General features: G+C 49.0%; 1 protein-coding gene across 1 annotated transcript in view; it reads left to right on the forward strand.

Annotated features, from left to right (window-relative positions):
* Positions 1-16736, forward strand: part of VWA8 (von Willebrand factor A domain containing 8) — a 1363176-nt gene that overhangs the window by 801464 nt on the left and 544976 nt on the right. The gene's annotated exons all lie outside the window — the stretch shown is intronic.

Here is a 16736-nt window from a genome sequence, read left to right on the forward strand (position 1 = left end):
TCTACTTTCTGGTCCCCAAGAAGGACAAAGGCCTATGTCCTATTCTAGACTTATGGGTCCTCAACCGCTTGCTCCGGAAGAAGTTCAAGATGGTCACGTTCAAGATGGTCATGTTAGCTCAAGTCCGGTCTGCCCTCGACCCCGGAGACTGGATGATGGTGTTTGACTTGCTGGACGCCTATTTCCACAGTCCTGTCCTGCCAGCCTACAGACGCTATCTACAGTTCACGGTGGCCCACAGGCACTTTCAGTTCACAGTGCTCCCCTTTGACCTCACCAGTGCCCGTTGGGTGTTCACAAAGGTGATAGCGGTGGTCACAGCTCATCTGCGCAGTTCAGGGGTTTCAGTCTTCTCCTATCTAGACGACAGGCTGTTGAAGGTGGCTCACTCCAGGCTGTCGTCTCCCACCTCCAGACTACGGTGGCCCTCCTGCATTCTCTGGGGTTCACTATAAACATGCCAAAGTCACAACTGACTCCCTCTCAGACGCTCATTTTCATCAGAGCTGTTCTGGACACAGTGCAGTTTCAGGCCTATCCTCCCAAACAGCGAGTCCGGGATATTCGGGCTATGATACAGATGTTTCAGCCTCTATCCCGGATTTCAGTGAGAATGACTCTGAGGCTGCTGGACCTCATGGCCTCCTGTATCCTTATGGTGGACCATGTCAGGTGGCATATGCGGGCTCTGCAGTGGGACCTGAAGTTCCAGTGGGCGCAGCATCAGGGGAATCTTTCCGACTATGTCCAGATCTCAATCAATCAATCAATCAAGACATTTATAAAGCGTACTACATACCTGTGAGGGTCTCAAGGCGCTGGGGGGACTGGGGATGGGTGCAGCTACTGATCGAAGAGCCAGGTCTTGAGGAGTCTTCTGCAGGCCAGTAGGCCTTGGGTCTGTCGTAGTTTAGTGGGGAGGGTGTTCCAGGTCTTGACGGCGAGGTGGTAGAAGGATCTGCCGCCGGCGGTCGTTCTTCGGATGCGAGGGACTGTGGCGAGGGCGAGGCCTGCGGAGCGGAGCTGGCGGGTGGGGGTGTAGAAGCTGAGTCGTCTGTTGAGTTATGCTGGGCAGGTGTTGTGGAGAGCTTTGTGTGCATGGAGGAGGAGCTTGAAGATGACCCTCTTGTTGACGGGGAGCCAGTGCAGGTCTCTCACGTGGGGGGGTGATGTGGCTGCGGCGGGGGATGTCGAGGATCAGATGTGCCGAGGCGTTCTGGATGCGTTGCAGTCGCTCAGGAGCTTGGCTGATGTTCTGCCATCACACTCTAAAGACACGCCTCCTAGAAGCCGGAATCCAAGAGAAGGCCCTGGACTGGACCACGTCCTTCCTCTCCGGTAGAACCCAGAGCGTCCGCCTCCCAACCTTCCGATCCTAAGCCACCGACATCATCTGCGGCGTCCCCCAGGGCTCATCCCTCAGCCCGACGCTGTTCAACATCTACATGGCCCCCCTCGCACAAGTGGCCCGCCAACACGTTCTCAACATCATCTCTTACGCCGATGACACCCAGCTCATCCTCTCCCTCACCAAGGACCCACACACTGCCAAAACCAACCTCCACGAGGGAATGAAGGCCGTCGCCAACTGGATGGGGAACAGCCGTCTGAAGCTGAACTCGGACAAGAAGGAGGTACTCATCCTCGGACCCAACCCCTCAGCCTGGGACGACACCTGGTGGCCGACCACACTAGGAACATCACCAACACCCACCGACCACGCATGCAACCTTGGATTCATCCTCGACTCTTCCCTCTCCATGTCTAAACAGGTCAACGCCGTCTCCTCCTCCTGCTACAACACCCTCCGCATGCTCCGCAGGATCTACATGTGGACCCTGACCAAAACAAGAAGAACGGTTACACAGGCCCTCGTCAGCAACAGACTGGACTATGGCAACGCACTCTACGCAGGAATCCCAGACAAACACCTACGACGACTACAACGCATCCAAAACGCCTCAGCCCGACTGATCGTCAACGTCCCCCGCCGCAGCCACATCACTCCCTATCTGAGAGACCTACACTGGCTCCCCGTCGACAAGAGGATCACCTTCAAGCTCCTCACCCACTCACCCAAAGCACTCCACAACGTCGAACCAGCCTACCTGAACAGCAAACTCAGCTTCTACACCCCCACCCGCCAGCCTCACCCTCGCCGCTGTCCCCCGCATCCAAGGAACAACCTCCAGCGGCAGATTCTTCTCCTACCTCGCCGCCAAGACCTGGAACACCCTCCCTACCCACATACGGCAGACCCAAGACCTACTTGCCTTCAGAACACTCCTCAAGACCTGGCTCTTCGAGCAGTAGCAGCACCTCCCTCGCTCAGTGCCTTGAGACCCTCATGGGTAAGTAGCGTGCTCTACAAGTACTATGATTGATTGGTTGATTGATTCCTGCGTAGAGGGCGTTTCCGTAGTCCAGCCTGCTGGTGACGAGGGCCTGGGTGACTGTTTTTCTCGTTTCGGTGGGGATCCACTTGAAGATCCTGCAGAGCATTCGGAGGGTGTTGAAGCAGGATGAGGAGACGGCGTTGACCTGCTTAGTCATGGAGAGGGTGGTGTCGAGGATGACCCCTAGGTTGCGTGCGTGGTTGGTGGGTGTTGGTGCTGTTCCTAGTGATGTCGGCCACCAGGAGTCTTCCCAGTCTGAGGGGTGGGGCCAAGGATGAGGACCTCCGTCTTGTCTGAGTTCAGCTTGTCGGCTGTTCTTCATCCATTTGGCGACATCTTTTATTCCTTCGTGGAGGTTGATTTTGGCGGTGTGGGGGTCTTTGTTGATGGAGATGATCAGCTGAGTGTCATCGGTGTAGGAGATGATATTGATTTTGTGCTGTCAGGCGACGTGGGCGAGGGGTGCCATGTAGATGTTGAACAGCGTCACGCTGAGGGGAGAGCCCTGGGGTACGCCGCAGATGATCTCGGTGGCTTTGGAGCGGAAGGGGGAGGCGGACGCTCTGGGTTCTGCCGGAGAGGAACAATGTGGTCCAGTCCAGGGCCTTCCCTTGGATTCCGGCTTCGTGTAAGCGTGTTCATAGTGTGCTGTGGCAGACCGTGTCGAAGGCGGCTGACAGGTCCAAGAGGATGAGGGCCGCTGTTTCTCCGTTGTCAAGCAGGCTCCTGATGTCATCGGTGGATGCGATGAGGGCGGTCTCAGTGCTGTGGTTGCTGCGGAAACCGGACTGGGATGGGTCCAAGATGTTGTTGTCCTCGAGGTAGCGGGTCAGTTGTATGTTGACGATTTTTTCGGTGACCTTTGCTGGGAACGGAAGCAGGGAGATGGGTCGAAGTTCTTGAGGTCTTTGGGGTCCGCCTTGAGTTTCTTGAGTAGGGTGTTGATCTCGACGTGCTTCCAGCTCTCCGGGAAGGTTGCTGTCTCAAAGGAGATATTGATTACTCCCCGGAGATGGGGTGCGATGGCTGTGCTCCCTTTGTTGAAGATGTGATGTGGGCATGGGTCTGATGGTGATCCGGAGTGAATGGTGTTCATGATCTTGCTGGTGTCCTCGTCGTTGACGCTGGTCCAGGATAGCAGGCGGTTGGTGCTGCTGGTGGTCGTGGGGGTGGTGGTTGTCGTGGCGCTGAAGCTGTCGTAGATGTCCGCGATCTTGCGGTGGAAGAAGGTGGCCAGTGAGTCGCACAAATCTTGTGAAGGCGGGATGTCGTTGGTGTTAGAGCTGGTGTTGGAGAGTTCCTTCACGATGTTGAAGAGCTCTTTGCTGTTGTGTGCTATCTAGGCGGTCCTTAATGGAGGCCCTCTTGGTGGCTCTGATGAGTTGATGGTGTCTGCGGGTGGCGTTCTTGTGGGCTGTCCGGTGATCGTTCGCGGAGCTAGTTCTTCTCCAATTTTCGGCGTTTTCGTTTGGAGGCCTGGAGGTCTTCGGTGAACCAGGTGGCTTTCTTGCTGGTGCAGCTTTTGGAGGGTGTCTAGAGTGGTGTGAGGGTGTTGGTGCAGTCGTCAATCCATTGTCTGAGGTTGCGACCGGCTGTGTCGGGATCGGTGGAGTCGGAGGGCGGGTTCTAGGTGAGGGTGGTGGTTAGCTGGTCTTCGGTGACTTTGCTCCAGCAGCGTTGACGCCTCTTTTGAGTGCGGTGGTGCGTGGTGGACTTCCTGAAGGTGAAGTGGATGCTGTGGTGGTCTGTCAAGTGGGGTTCGGTGGTGTGGTTGAAGGAGACATGGGAGCTTGCGGTGAAGATGGGGTCGAGCGTGTGTGGCCAGCGGCGTGGGCGGGTGTTGTCACAAGCTGTCTGAGTCCGAGGTTGGCTTGGTTGTCGATCAGGGTGGTGGAGTTGACGTCGTTTTTGTTCTCGAGGTAGAAGTGCAGGTGTCCTAGGAGGATGTAGTCTGTGGAGGCGAGGGCGTGCGTGCTGATGAAGTCGGCAATGGAGCAGCTGAACTGCGGTTAGGGTCCGGGGGGTCTGTAAACGAGGGTTCCTCCGAGGGTGGTGTTGGGGTCAGTGTGGATCTGGAAGTGCATGTGTTCAGCGGTGCTGAGGGTGTCGTCTGTGTAGGTCGAGACTCTAAGAGTGTTCCTGTGGACCATGGCAATTCCTCCTCCTACCCCATTGGTACGGTCCTTGCGGATCTCAGAGGGGACTGTGACACAGCTGCAGTGGTGGTTACCGAACCAAGATTGGGTCAGAGGCAGATCCTTCCCCAACCAGATCTAACAGTAGTGAAGTATGCGTCACTTCTGGGATGGGGCGGCCATCTGGGGGAGGCAGAGATCAGAAGCGTCTGCTCTCCGGCACCACCGCCATGTGGTACTGCAACAAACCGGGCGGGTTGGGGACCTGGACCCTTTGTCAGGAGGCTCTCTGGACATGGCTGGGACATCAGGGCATAACCCTGGTGGTTCAATACCTGGCGGGTTCTCTGAATGCCAGGGCATACAAACTCAGCCGTCGGTGCTTGGTTGATAACAAATGGTGTCTTCATTCGGAGGTGGTGCAAGGTAACTTTCAGCGGTGGGGAGAGCCTTGGTTAGATCTGTTCGCCACCGAAGAGAGCGCGGAATTTCAGGAGTATTGCGCTTTGAAGGTTTCAAGGGGGCACTCACTTTGCGACTCCTTTTGTCACGAGTGGAACTGTGGCCTCTTTTATGCCTTTCTGCCTGTACCACGTCTGCCCCGAGTGCTCAAGAAGATCAAGCGCAACCAGGACCAAGTTATCCTTGTGGCTCCGGACTGCACATGAAGAGAGTCTGGTACCCCGAGCTTCTGAGCATGGCCATCGATCCTCCTATCAGTCTGCCCCTTCCGAGGGATCTTCTGTTGCAGCAGCAGGGGACGGTTCTTCACCTGAACCTCTCCAGTCTCCACTTCCTTGCGTGGAGTTTGAGCAGCAACAGTTGACAGATTTCGACCTTCCGCCCGAAGTCTGTGATGTCATCTTGGCAGCCAGCCGTCCCTCCACTAAATCGGTATATGGCTGTAGATGGGACAAATTTGTGACATGGTGCACATCAAAGGCCGTGGATCCCCTTTCCACTCCACTTTCAGAGTTCCTTTTGTTATATGCTTTCTTTGGCTCAGCTGAGCTCTGCTCTGGGCACTCTCAGAGGTTATCTTGCAGCTATCTCTGCTTTTCTTCGGCTGCCAGATCAACCATCCATGTTCAAGGTTCCTATTGTTAACTGATTATTTAAGGGCATTACTCATCTGTTTCCTCCATCTCCATTCATAATTTCCCAGTGGAACTTGAATCTTGTTCTCACATTTCTTATGTGTGCTCCCTTCGAGCCTGTTCATAACTGTCCTCTCTGGCTCCTCACTCTTAAGACTGCCTTCCTTGTTGCTATCTCCTCTGCTTGCAGGGTGAGTGAGCTTCAGGCTCTATCTTCCTTGCCCCCTTTCTTCTCTCTGCATCCGGACAAAGTTGTGCTTAGAACGATGTCTTTGTTCCTTCCTAAAGTGGTTACACCATTTCATGTAGGACAATCTATCACCTTGCCCACCCTTTTCCCACCTCCCCACCCTTCCAAGGAGGAGGAGAGACTCCACCGTCTAGACCTTAAACGTGTGCTGTCATTCTAGCTTGACCGCACCAAAGACTTCTGGCTGGTTGATCAACTCTTTATTGGCTATGTGGGTGCCAAGAAATGCTGGGCTGTTCAAAAACGCACCAGCTCTCAATGTGTGGTCTTTTGCATTAAATATGCTATACTTTAACAAAGAAGGATCCTCCAGTGAGCTTGCATGCTCATTCCACTAGGGCTATGGCAGCAACCACTGAATTGCCACACGGAGTCCCACTCCTTGATATCTGCCAGGCAGCAAACTTGGCATCTCTGCACACATTTACCAAGGGCTATTTCGCCTGTTCGCACCTCCAGGACATTCTCGTGTGAACTTGGTTCGTAGATCCTCCTCCGGGGATAGTATTGCTGGGGTATCTATTATAGCCTTATAGCCCGCCGTAGCGGGCTATATCGGCTATTAAAGGCCAGAGCCTTCGGTTCGGGCCTTTAATAGCCTGTATAGCCCATCTACGAAGGGCTATTAAGGCTATTAGAACATTCTGCCACCAGAGGGAAGACTGTTCTAACAAATTAAATAAAGGCCTCTCGTTAATCCCCTCTGGCTCCGAGAGGCCTTTGTTTGAATAAAATTGGAATGTTACTCTGCAGGCCTTTATTGGCCCGTAGAAGCACGGAGCACACCATTGTCTGCAATGGAGTGCTCCGCATTCCAATGTTCTAATCTAAGGTAAGGAATCTACAACTAACAGTCTCTATCAGTTCACAATGCTTGGAGTGATTACCGCTCCCAACCACCCTTTAGATTTGCAGATTAACTCATATCTGCATTTTCATTTCATTCAGCCAAGAAGCCAAGCAGGCATCCTGGTGTGAAGTATTGTTTTACCTGTCTTCCCGTTTTTTTTTTCACAGCACCGGAGATTCAATTAACTTCAGCAGAAGTGTTTTACTGACCAAAATCAAGGGTCCCGGATGGTTGTCTTTTTCCAAAAGGAAAAGCATGTTTTGAATTCCAGGCAAAAGTGAGGCCTGGAAATGTGCGACCCCCTTTTCGTGGCTCCAGGTTCCCCCTGGGGGTCTCGCCCCACAGATTGACCTCTGCCCTAGACCCATTATTTGCTTCCCTGCTAAGTTATATGAGATTCTATCGAGAAGCGTTCATTTCGGTCCCCAGGGCAAGTGCACTACAAATTTCAACGTGAAAAGAGTTACCTGGCAAGGTTCCGTCCTTGCACCTGTATGGTTCTCCCTATTCATTAATGAGGTGGTCAAGGCCCCACAAGCGGTTCAAGCAGTTGCCCCTCGAGTCACCGGGAGTCCAATGCCAGTGCTACTATACACGGATGACACAGTTTTGTTGTCTAGGACTCCCGTTGGCTTACAGAGATTAATGAACACATTTGGGGATTATTTCTGCGAGGAAATTGGTGGTCAATAAAACTAAAACTTATACTATGATTTGCAGGGCCAAGCCAAAAAAGATCTATTTATATTTACAATACCCCAGTAGCAACTGTTAACACCTTTTACTATCTGAGTATTACATTGGCAAGCAATGGGTCATGATCCCATGAAATATCCAATGTTAGAGCCAAAATGAGCAGAAGTGCCCATGGGATTTTTAGGTTTTCAGCAAAATTGGGTAGTCGCCCAACTAGAGATATGTTAGCGATATACAAGGCTAGAGAAGCTGCTATTGCTACCTGTGTGTGTATGTTTTTTAAAAAAAACAAACCATTACAAGTTAGACAAAAATTGTTTCCTAGTGCGTTTATTATATTTACACATTTCAATGTCTACGGAGATTGCTCACCAGGAGGTTGGGCTACATTATCTAGAGGACCTGATTACACAAAGCTTTTGGATAAACTTTGTGCATTCCTTGGTTAGGCTACATGAATAACATCTTTAGTAGTTTGTTTAAGATGCCAATACGGTCATATCCCTCTCAGGTGACCTCAGTAACCACACCTTTTATTAAAGATAGCTTTATGAATGATAGAAGGGTATCTCGCATGAGGTCAGAGTGGGTAAAATCAGCTGTTAGGTTTCATATGTCACTACTGTTGGAAGAAGGCTGCCAAAGCTATTCATCCAGGGTTACTCATTTATCGCATCGTTTTGTTTTAACTAGATTTGTTTTAACTAGATTTGTTTTAACTAGATTTGTATTAACTAGTTTTAACTTTATTTAAAACCCCTTTTGGTAGCACGAAATATTAGATCACATATTGCCGCTCTCAAATCTTTGCTTGACCTGAGTGAAAGCGGGGTCTGTTTTAATGTTGCACTTTTTATCTTGAAAGCAATTAATGAACGAAAAAGTACTAATTTTTAAATAATAAAGGACTGTACCACTATTCATAGATTTGACGTTTATTAATTATGTTCTGTGAATAAGGAAGAAGTTAACTATTTATTCTTAAGTAATGTTCTGGATCGTTTTTATAGGTTTTAATTGCTTGTATTGGTTTATATCGGGTTTAGTTGCTTGTATTTGTTTTTTTATAATTGTTTCCACGTTTATGGCTGTTTATATATGCCGAATAAAGTGTAAAATTAATCAAATCGAATTGAGTGTGCCATTGAATCATGGCGCTACGCTGGTCTGGTCAGAGATCACACAGTAGGTCAGCAGGAGGAAAGATGAAGGCATTAAGCTCTGTAAGGCCAACAAACAGTGGATACGCGTGGGAAATCAAAAGGCAAAAGAAAGATGATGGATAACACTCAGCCACCGCAAACAAGCATTGGCATTGACAATAGGTGTGTGGCACATACAAACATGCACATAGACGCACAGTAGTTTGGCACATATGCACAGAGATTCATACATTCATGCTCATATGCAGACACATTAATGTGTGCACCTATTTTCATAGGCCTGCTAGCACCCATACATACAGACTGCAGGCATTTTGGAGAATAGCAGTGAGCTGCTGTGGGCACAGAGTTCACCAGGAATTCTATACATATTTCTAAAGTTGAGCTAGTTTTCACAAATTAACTAGCTTCTAATGTCAGTAGTACGCAAAGCTATCCTCAGGACCTATATTTATTATCGAGATTCGAGTTGACCCAAAAAGATAAACAAATCTAGCTGTGAATTGTATGAGAAACTAGCTTGCATGTTTTTGGTTAATGAGCGAAATAACTGAATCAGTTAGGGGTAAATCAGGAAGATGTACTTGCAGTGAAAGTCATTATCTAAACGGCTTTAAGAACAAATTATTCTCCACAGAGGCTGAATCAATGGTGAGCAGCCGGTGATTACTTCATGTATTGGCAGCATAGGCTCATTATTGACACTGGAGACTGAAACATTGACTGCTGCTCTAGTTCTCATGTGTAGATCCTTGGATCGCTGTCAATTGATGCGTACGATAAACTTAATTCCACATATACAGAGTGGACTGTACATTCAGCGACCTATGAATTTGAAAAAAGATTTTGTGTTTACCTTATACGATCATGATTAATTTATGCAGGGTTATTTATGTTTTATGTACCATATATTCTGCATTATTTGTAAACATAACTAGTATAGATAATTCTGTTAAATCTTATGTTGTATATGCCTGTTCCTTCTTTGATTAATTCATGTGGCCATTAATTTGGCATTTATGCCTCTAGTTTAATTCTTCTTGATTGATAATTTTCAAATGATCACTTTGTTGGCAAATTATCTTTACCTAGGTTGATACCCAAGCTCTCAAGGGGTTATTGGGTTGCCTAGCTTTTTGATGTGCAACTTATAGTGTGGCACAAAAGAGTAACTGCAAAGCTATGGCATTCAGAAGCCGGTGCATCAGAGATTAATGTGAATAAACTCATTTGCCTCCTATGGCAGTGTTGGACCTGGCCCTTTCCGCAGGGTCATCCCCAAACCTTTTACATTCACTCCTCCTTTTTTTGCTGATCCGCTTTTTTCTTTGCTTTTGGGAGTCTTTATCACTGCTAAACAGTGCTAAAGTGCTTATGCGTGCTCCCTAATACATTGTAGATTTGGCTTATACTAATTGGCATATTTGATTTACTTGTAAGTCCCTAGTAAATTGGCACTACCTGTGCCAACGGTCTGTAAATGAAATGCTGCTAGTTGGTCTGCAGAACTGATTGTGCTACCCACTTAAGTAGCCTTTAATCATGGCTCAGGCTTGCCATCGCAGTCTGTATGTGCAGCATAGACTCCGTCAAAATAAACCTTTTTCCAGGCCCAAAGCTTCCTTTTCATTTCATATAAGTCACTGCTAGGATAGGCCCAGTGGAGCCCAAAGTGCAGGGTGCAGTGTATGGAAATATAAGACACTCCTAGGGTAGGCACTGGGCAGCGTAGATGGCAGGGTGCAGTGTATGAAAAAAGTTGGACATATACTTTTAAGTCTTACATGCCCTCATAGTGAAAAACTCTTAAATTAAATGTTCACTACTGCAAGGCCTACCTCTCAGATAGGATAACACTGCAGTTACCTTTATTACATTTATTAAGCTGTAATGTCTGAATGGGAACAGGTACCTGGTTCGTGTTTGGTGTCTTTGGAATTGTAATGAAAAATCCTCTCTTGTGGTGAAGTCAGATTTTCAATGACAATTTTGAAAGTGCCGCTTTTAGAAAGTTGGCATTTATCTGCTTTAGCCATTTAGTGCCCGCAGCCTGTCTCTGGGTCACATAACTGGGTGTTGCTGATAGTTGGGCTTTGTGTATTCCTCCTAGATAGCTACACACTAGAGAGATCATAGTTGTGCCTGGTTGGGCCATCATTGGGACTGGCACAGCCATACTAATGCTTGAATAGGCTGTGTCCTGTCTCTGCACAAAGGGATGCATACTCCTTGTAGTTATTCTGGAGCTAGGACAGGGAAGGCAGGATGCCTGGGAACTTCAAAAGGAAACCTATAGAAGCTTCTCACACTTCAAAGGAAGGTCCATTTATAAATATAGGTCACAAACTCTTCTGTACACTTCTAGTCCTGTGAATTATTTGCCAGGAAGGACTGCTGTGCTGCTGAAATGACTGCTGCTCAGCTGGATCGCTGCTCCGAAGGACTTCTGCCCTCTTGCCTGGGTGAGTTGGACTGGACCCGCTTCTGTTGAACCCAGGACCATGGTGTGACTGCAAGGGCTAGTTGGCTGAACTCTTGACTAGAGCCTCAGGGTCAGAAGGCTCCAGCAACCTTGAACCAAGCACCTGGACTCTGCTATCTGTGAGTATTACCCTGGCAAGTGGGTGCCACCCCAGCCCTGGACCCTCAGAAGTGGGCCTTAAGTGCTCTGCCAGCCCCTCTGTGGATCCAGCAGAACTGATGCATGTCCTCTGCTGCAAGACTTCTCTCAGTGCAATGACTCCTCATCGACCTCACAGCCTGCATCAGAACCACTGCTGTGCAAAGCTTTACTGACGCAGGCCCTCGCATCGCAACTCTCTCATCGATGGCAGCCTCAATGATGGCACAGGTTCTCAGTTCGCAGCCTCGCAGCTCTTTGGAACTGATGCATCGCCGCAGCTGCGAGACGCAGGATCTCTCAATGCCCTGCAACCAGGATTTAAGGTATTCTTAGTCAGTGTGCCTGATTGGATCCCTGTAGCCAGCCCGTGCTCCATCGCGATCAGCTCTAACTAGTGACTTTGTCCTGTTCCGGTGCGACCAGATATTCTCAGTTGACGCTTTGTGTGAAATCTTTGCAGTTGCATAGAGCTCTGGTACTACTGATTGGATTATTTTTGTTTTAGCCTTGTTTTATTTACTAAAATCAATTTACTTTTGTTTCAAAATTAGTGTGAGGTGTTTGTTGTGTGGTATTTTCTGCTTATTACTGTTTGAAGTGCCACATAAATGCTTAAACATCACCTCTAAGTTAAGCCTGACTGCTCCGTGCACAAGGATTGTGGTTGCTGTTTCAGAAGAGTTTCACTCCCCTTCCCCCACCAAAACCTGTAACCCAATTGCTCACAGGCAGCATGTAGACAAGCAAACTGCCAACGCTCAAGGTACTTGAAGCCAAAATATATATATGTAGGTATTTTTTTATGAATACATTACAATATGTTTGGCAATAATGGTGCAAGTGCCATGTCACATAAAAAGGGTCAGTAGGCATTTCTAGACTACCCATTTTTTCATCCTATTGTAACAGACGTAGAGTACCCGAATCCCCAGGCCTGTCCCTGCCCCCGCACTGCTATCCATCCACCATGTCTGTTCAGACCTTCTTCTATCTTGGTTTAGAAGAACTGTCTCACACAAGATTTGTCAGAGGGTAGCAGTTGGCAACATTTTGTAGTAATGCCTTTGTGGTAAAGAGGAATTTTCTCTCACCATCCACTCTGGCAGTTTGAGCTTTCCAGATGTACTAATAGCCTGATATCTGGTTTCTGGTGGGGCAAGAGGGGGACTGAGGTATCAGGGGTTTGAAGACGAGATCCCATCCTGTGTGGGTGAATGTACCAACCCCGCTCTGCTGGATGGGCCTAAGGTAAAGTTAGGTGTCTAAGTTTTGGCACACACCTGGTCCCCTGAAAATGACAAGGCAACACGCTTGATTTCTACACAGTATTTCTTTCTCCTTCTATCTCCTTTTATCTCCTTTTTCTGCTTTTTCTGCTTTTCTCTCTTTTTCTCAGGGTCAAGGTTTAATGACAAAAAATATGTCTCGTTCTCCAAAATGAGTGCCATTGCTCACCCCCTCCAAGCAAATTAAGCCCTGACAATAACTTTCAAATACTTGTCTTCCTTCTCTCTTGGCGGATCGCCTTTCCCCATGACAGAAGTATCCTTTCCCCATACCAGAAATATCATTTACCCCCTAATTCCCTCTGTATGGTTTATGATTGGAACTTTTGGAACACAATTAGCTGCTGAGAGAAAGCTGCAGGCTGTATTATATGCAGCCAAGTCAGTCAACACCTTGTGATAAAGCTATTTTATTAACACCTTTTGACAAAACGATGTTATTAAAGTTTGTGTCTTTTTTTTGTGTAGCGGAGCACAGTCACAGCTTGCACATGATTTCCATAAAAGAAATGGCTACAGTAGGGGGGGGCGTGTAGCTGAGGAGCACCTGCACCACGTAATCCAGCCCTAATCACATTCTCCTGACGCCATCTGGGAGCCGGCCTGCGGTGCAAACACCATGGGCCATGTAAGTACAAAAGAATGTCCCACTGAGTGGATGAGCCAGCTGACAGCAATCTCCGGCCAAATGGGCCGGCAGCCACACCGCCCTGCTAAGATGGCGAACAATGCTTACTACAGCAGCCGATGAGGTCAGCTGCAATTTCGCGATCCTGGCACAGTCCTGACTTAGAGAAAAGAGACCTCGGACCAGCCGGCTCTCGTCCCACTGGGGAGCCGATGTCAGTGTCGACAACTACTCAACATGCCGGCCAGCGGACGCATTGCTCTGCTAAGACGGCGGGTGGCAACTATCTCCTGAGTCCCTGCCTCCTATTAACACCGATGGTGTGCACCGAGACCGAAGAAACCCTTGTCACTGGCCAAGGGGTGTTAAGGTTGGCGAAGCTCCACATTTGCCGACCGGTGTGTGGGAGTGCCTGGCATTGGTCGCACCTCCTATGGAGCTATGAAACAGGCTGCTACGGTTGTTCCAGATAGGCACCTGGTCCTGCTAATCGGCTTACACTGCGCACTCCCATCTCCCTGTGCGACCGAGCTCTTCGAGTGGCCTGTAATGGGCAGTGGTCTCTGGTGAGCTGTCACTGCTGATTGGATTGTGGGGACATAAAAGCGTGGACCATCCCCTGCGTTCCAACTTATTTGCACTGTACAAACGCAGAGCCCAGCCCCCCACTAGCATTTAAGCTGAGAGTGGGTCTCTGTGGGGCTGCTGTGAGTGAGGAGGGCGGCTTCTGCTATACCCTGTGGTCCCCAGGTCCCTGTCATCTCCCCCTCTCTCTCGCTCTTGACAAGCTGCCGGGAACCCATCTCCAACAACTTCTGGGTCCAAGATTGTGTGCAGGGGATATTTGGAAGATCGGTGAGTTGCTGTGTCTCAGGGCCCTGCTGACGGCACAATCGTGAATACTGGCAAAGTGATTACAATTAAGAGGGCTTTATTCAGGAAACAATTGGGACAGTCATCTCTCTTCACTTTTGAACATGTCCTACCACTCCTGAGGTGTGAGCCTAAACTGCTCCTGCCCGTGGCCCTCGACTGGAGTTGTGGGCCACCAGTCTTTTCAGCAGTGACACCACAGGCTTGTTGGCCTCCTGTTGGTTTTATGAGCCCCCCAACTACAGTTTACCATACTGAACGGACCTCTCAAGGAGCTCATGGTAAATCCCCCTGACCACCTTCCAGCGCTGTCCTTGCCAGCCATCAAAGTCCTCTCTCTAGTCCCTTTTGGTGAAGTAGTTGGCAGTTTGTAAATAAGGGGTGCACTAGGACAAAAACAGACAGACCAATAGTACCAACTCTCGCCCAGTGGCCTCCTCTAGATGGCACTCTGACAAAAAACTTGGACACCAATTTGCCCTCTTCAGGTGCGACACCTCCTATGGACAAGCTAGACCTTACCCTGCAGGAAATTAGGGTATCATGCCAGGCAATAGAGCAATGTCTGGAGGCTATTACTGCAGATGTGAGACTATTCAAAGATGCCACCATAAATTGTCAAACAAGGTCAAAGCAACTGAAGTGGTGCTCTCAACATTATCTCCAGGTCATGGTCAAATTATTATGCAGGTGGCCCTACTCCAACGTCAACTGGATCCCCTGCAGGATCGAGTGAAGGATGTGGATGGGAGGGCTCGCTGCAACAATAGTTGTATTATTGGGTTTCTGGAAGGCACGGAGAGAACACGCACAACTCAGTTCATCGAGGAATGTCTCCACTCTTCAGTGGCCTCTACAGGGCTCTTGCACATGTTTCTAGTTGACAGAGCTCACAGGGTCCCTACCAAGAAACCAATCCCCGGTGCGCCTCCGAGACGATCATGGGCAAGATCTTTAATTACCGGGATCGTGATGTCTATTGGCAGGCAGCCTGAGACCAAGCACCCATTATGATTGACAACATGAAAGTATCTCTCTTCCTAGATTATATGTTGGCTGTCCAGTGAAGATGGGTCTCATTTCAGGAATCCAAGAGGCGACTTTGTGACATGGGCCTCACATACCCTCTTATCTTCCTGGTCAAACTCAAAGTGGTACGAAACCAACAAGCACACTTTTTTGACATCCCGGAACGAGTTATGGACTGGCTGGACAAACTCATCCCTGACTTCCAAGGAAGGGAATGACCATATGTAACTCCATTGAAGACAAATCATAAAGTAAAGAGGAGACGGAGTGGCTTCACTCCTTGCGGAGAAGGTGGTGTTTGGGGAGGTCCCTCCATGCAACAGGTACTGTAGGGACAGTTGGCAGATCTGCGGTCGCCGACCACTCTGCTAACACAACACCCCCTCATCAGCTCCAGTTAGTCTCAGACACAGTGGGAAGCATATCACTTTTCACAGCATTTACCCCACAGACAATAGACAAATTAAAAAAAGACTAAGGAACAATCATCTAGTTTAATTCTGGGTATGACAAGGTGATCTACATAAACATTATGCATCATCCATCTATGCACACATCCTCGATTTTATATGTCATGCATCTCCACGGATTGAGATTATGACCTGCTCACCATCACTGCTGAGCGGCGCAATGGACTGTGTCGGACGGCTTTCAATGGCTCAGTAATGTTATCTATCATTGTTAGGTGCAGGTTCAGGCCAAAAGGGCTGATTAGTCCTTGCTTGCCTTCTGGACTGCGCTGTACCACTACAACATGTCTTACAGATTTGGCTGTTTGCGCCTGTATAGCAGGTGCACCTGGTTCTTAATTTTGGTATTGTTAATTTTTTTCACAGGTTTGGTCGAATGACCAACAATCTCTGGACTAGGAGTATGGATAGTTAATTTTGCTAACAATTATACTTTTGTCACTGCTATTATTGTGGCGGGGGTTGATTTTGGGAGTGCTACACTCGGAGGTGGGCTTATTTTCACAATCTGCCCGACTCATCCTAGACATCCCTCGACGCAGCCACATCTCCGGCCACCTGAGGAACCAGCACTGGCTCCCCGTCAACAAGAGGATCACGTTCAGGCTCCTCACCCACGCACACAAGTCTCTCCACAACCTGGGCCCCAAGTACCTCAACGACTGCCTGACCTTCCACACGCCCACCCGCCAGCTACGATCCGCTAGCCTCGCCCTCGCCGCCACACGACGCATCCGAAGAGCCACCGCCGGAGGCAGATCCTTCTCCTACCTGGAGCCAAGACATGGAACTCCCTCCCCATCCACCTTCGGTTGACCCAGGACCACCTCGCCTTCAGGAGACAACTCAAGACCTGGCTGTTTGAGCAGTAGCGGCCCCCTTCCCCCAAGCGCCTTGAGACCCTTCCGGGTGAGTAGCGCGCTATACAAGTGATATGATTGATTGATTGATTGACAATTACACATATGTCTTTGGTGATGAAACACTATAATCTGGTAACCTGGATTGAATGGGGTATGGGCTCTATTCAAAAGAGGCATAGGATTCTAGCTCCGCTACACTGGCGCCAAGCCCATATTGCGTTTTTCCATGACACACACCTGGTCAGCACGGAGACCTCCAAATTGCACAAATGCAGGTGTGGCCAACTATTTCATACTTCCTAGTCTGCTTCCCAGTCCGTGGGGCTGTGGTCTGGGGTGCTGTTTGGACTACAGGACTCAAAAGAAGATACACAAGG

Source organism: Lissotriton vulgaris, chromosome 8 (genome assembly GCF_964263255.1).
Source record: "Lissotriton vulgaris chromosome 8, aLisVul1.2, whole genome shotgun sequence".
NCBI classification, from domain to species: Eukaryota; Metazoa; Chordata; class Amphibia; order Caudata; family Salamandridae; genus Lissotriton; species Lissotriton vulgaris.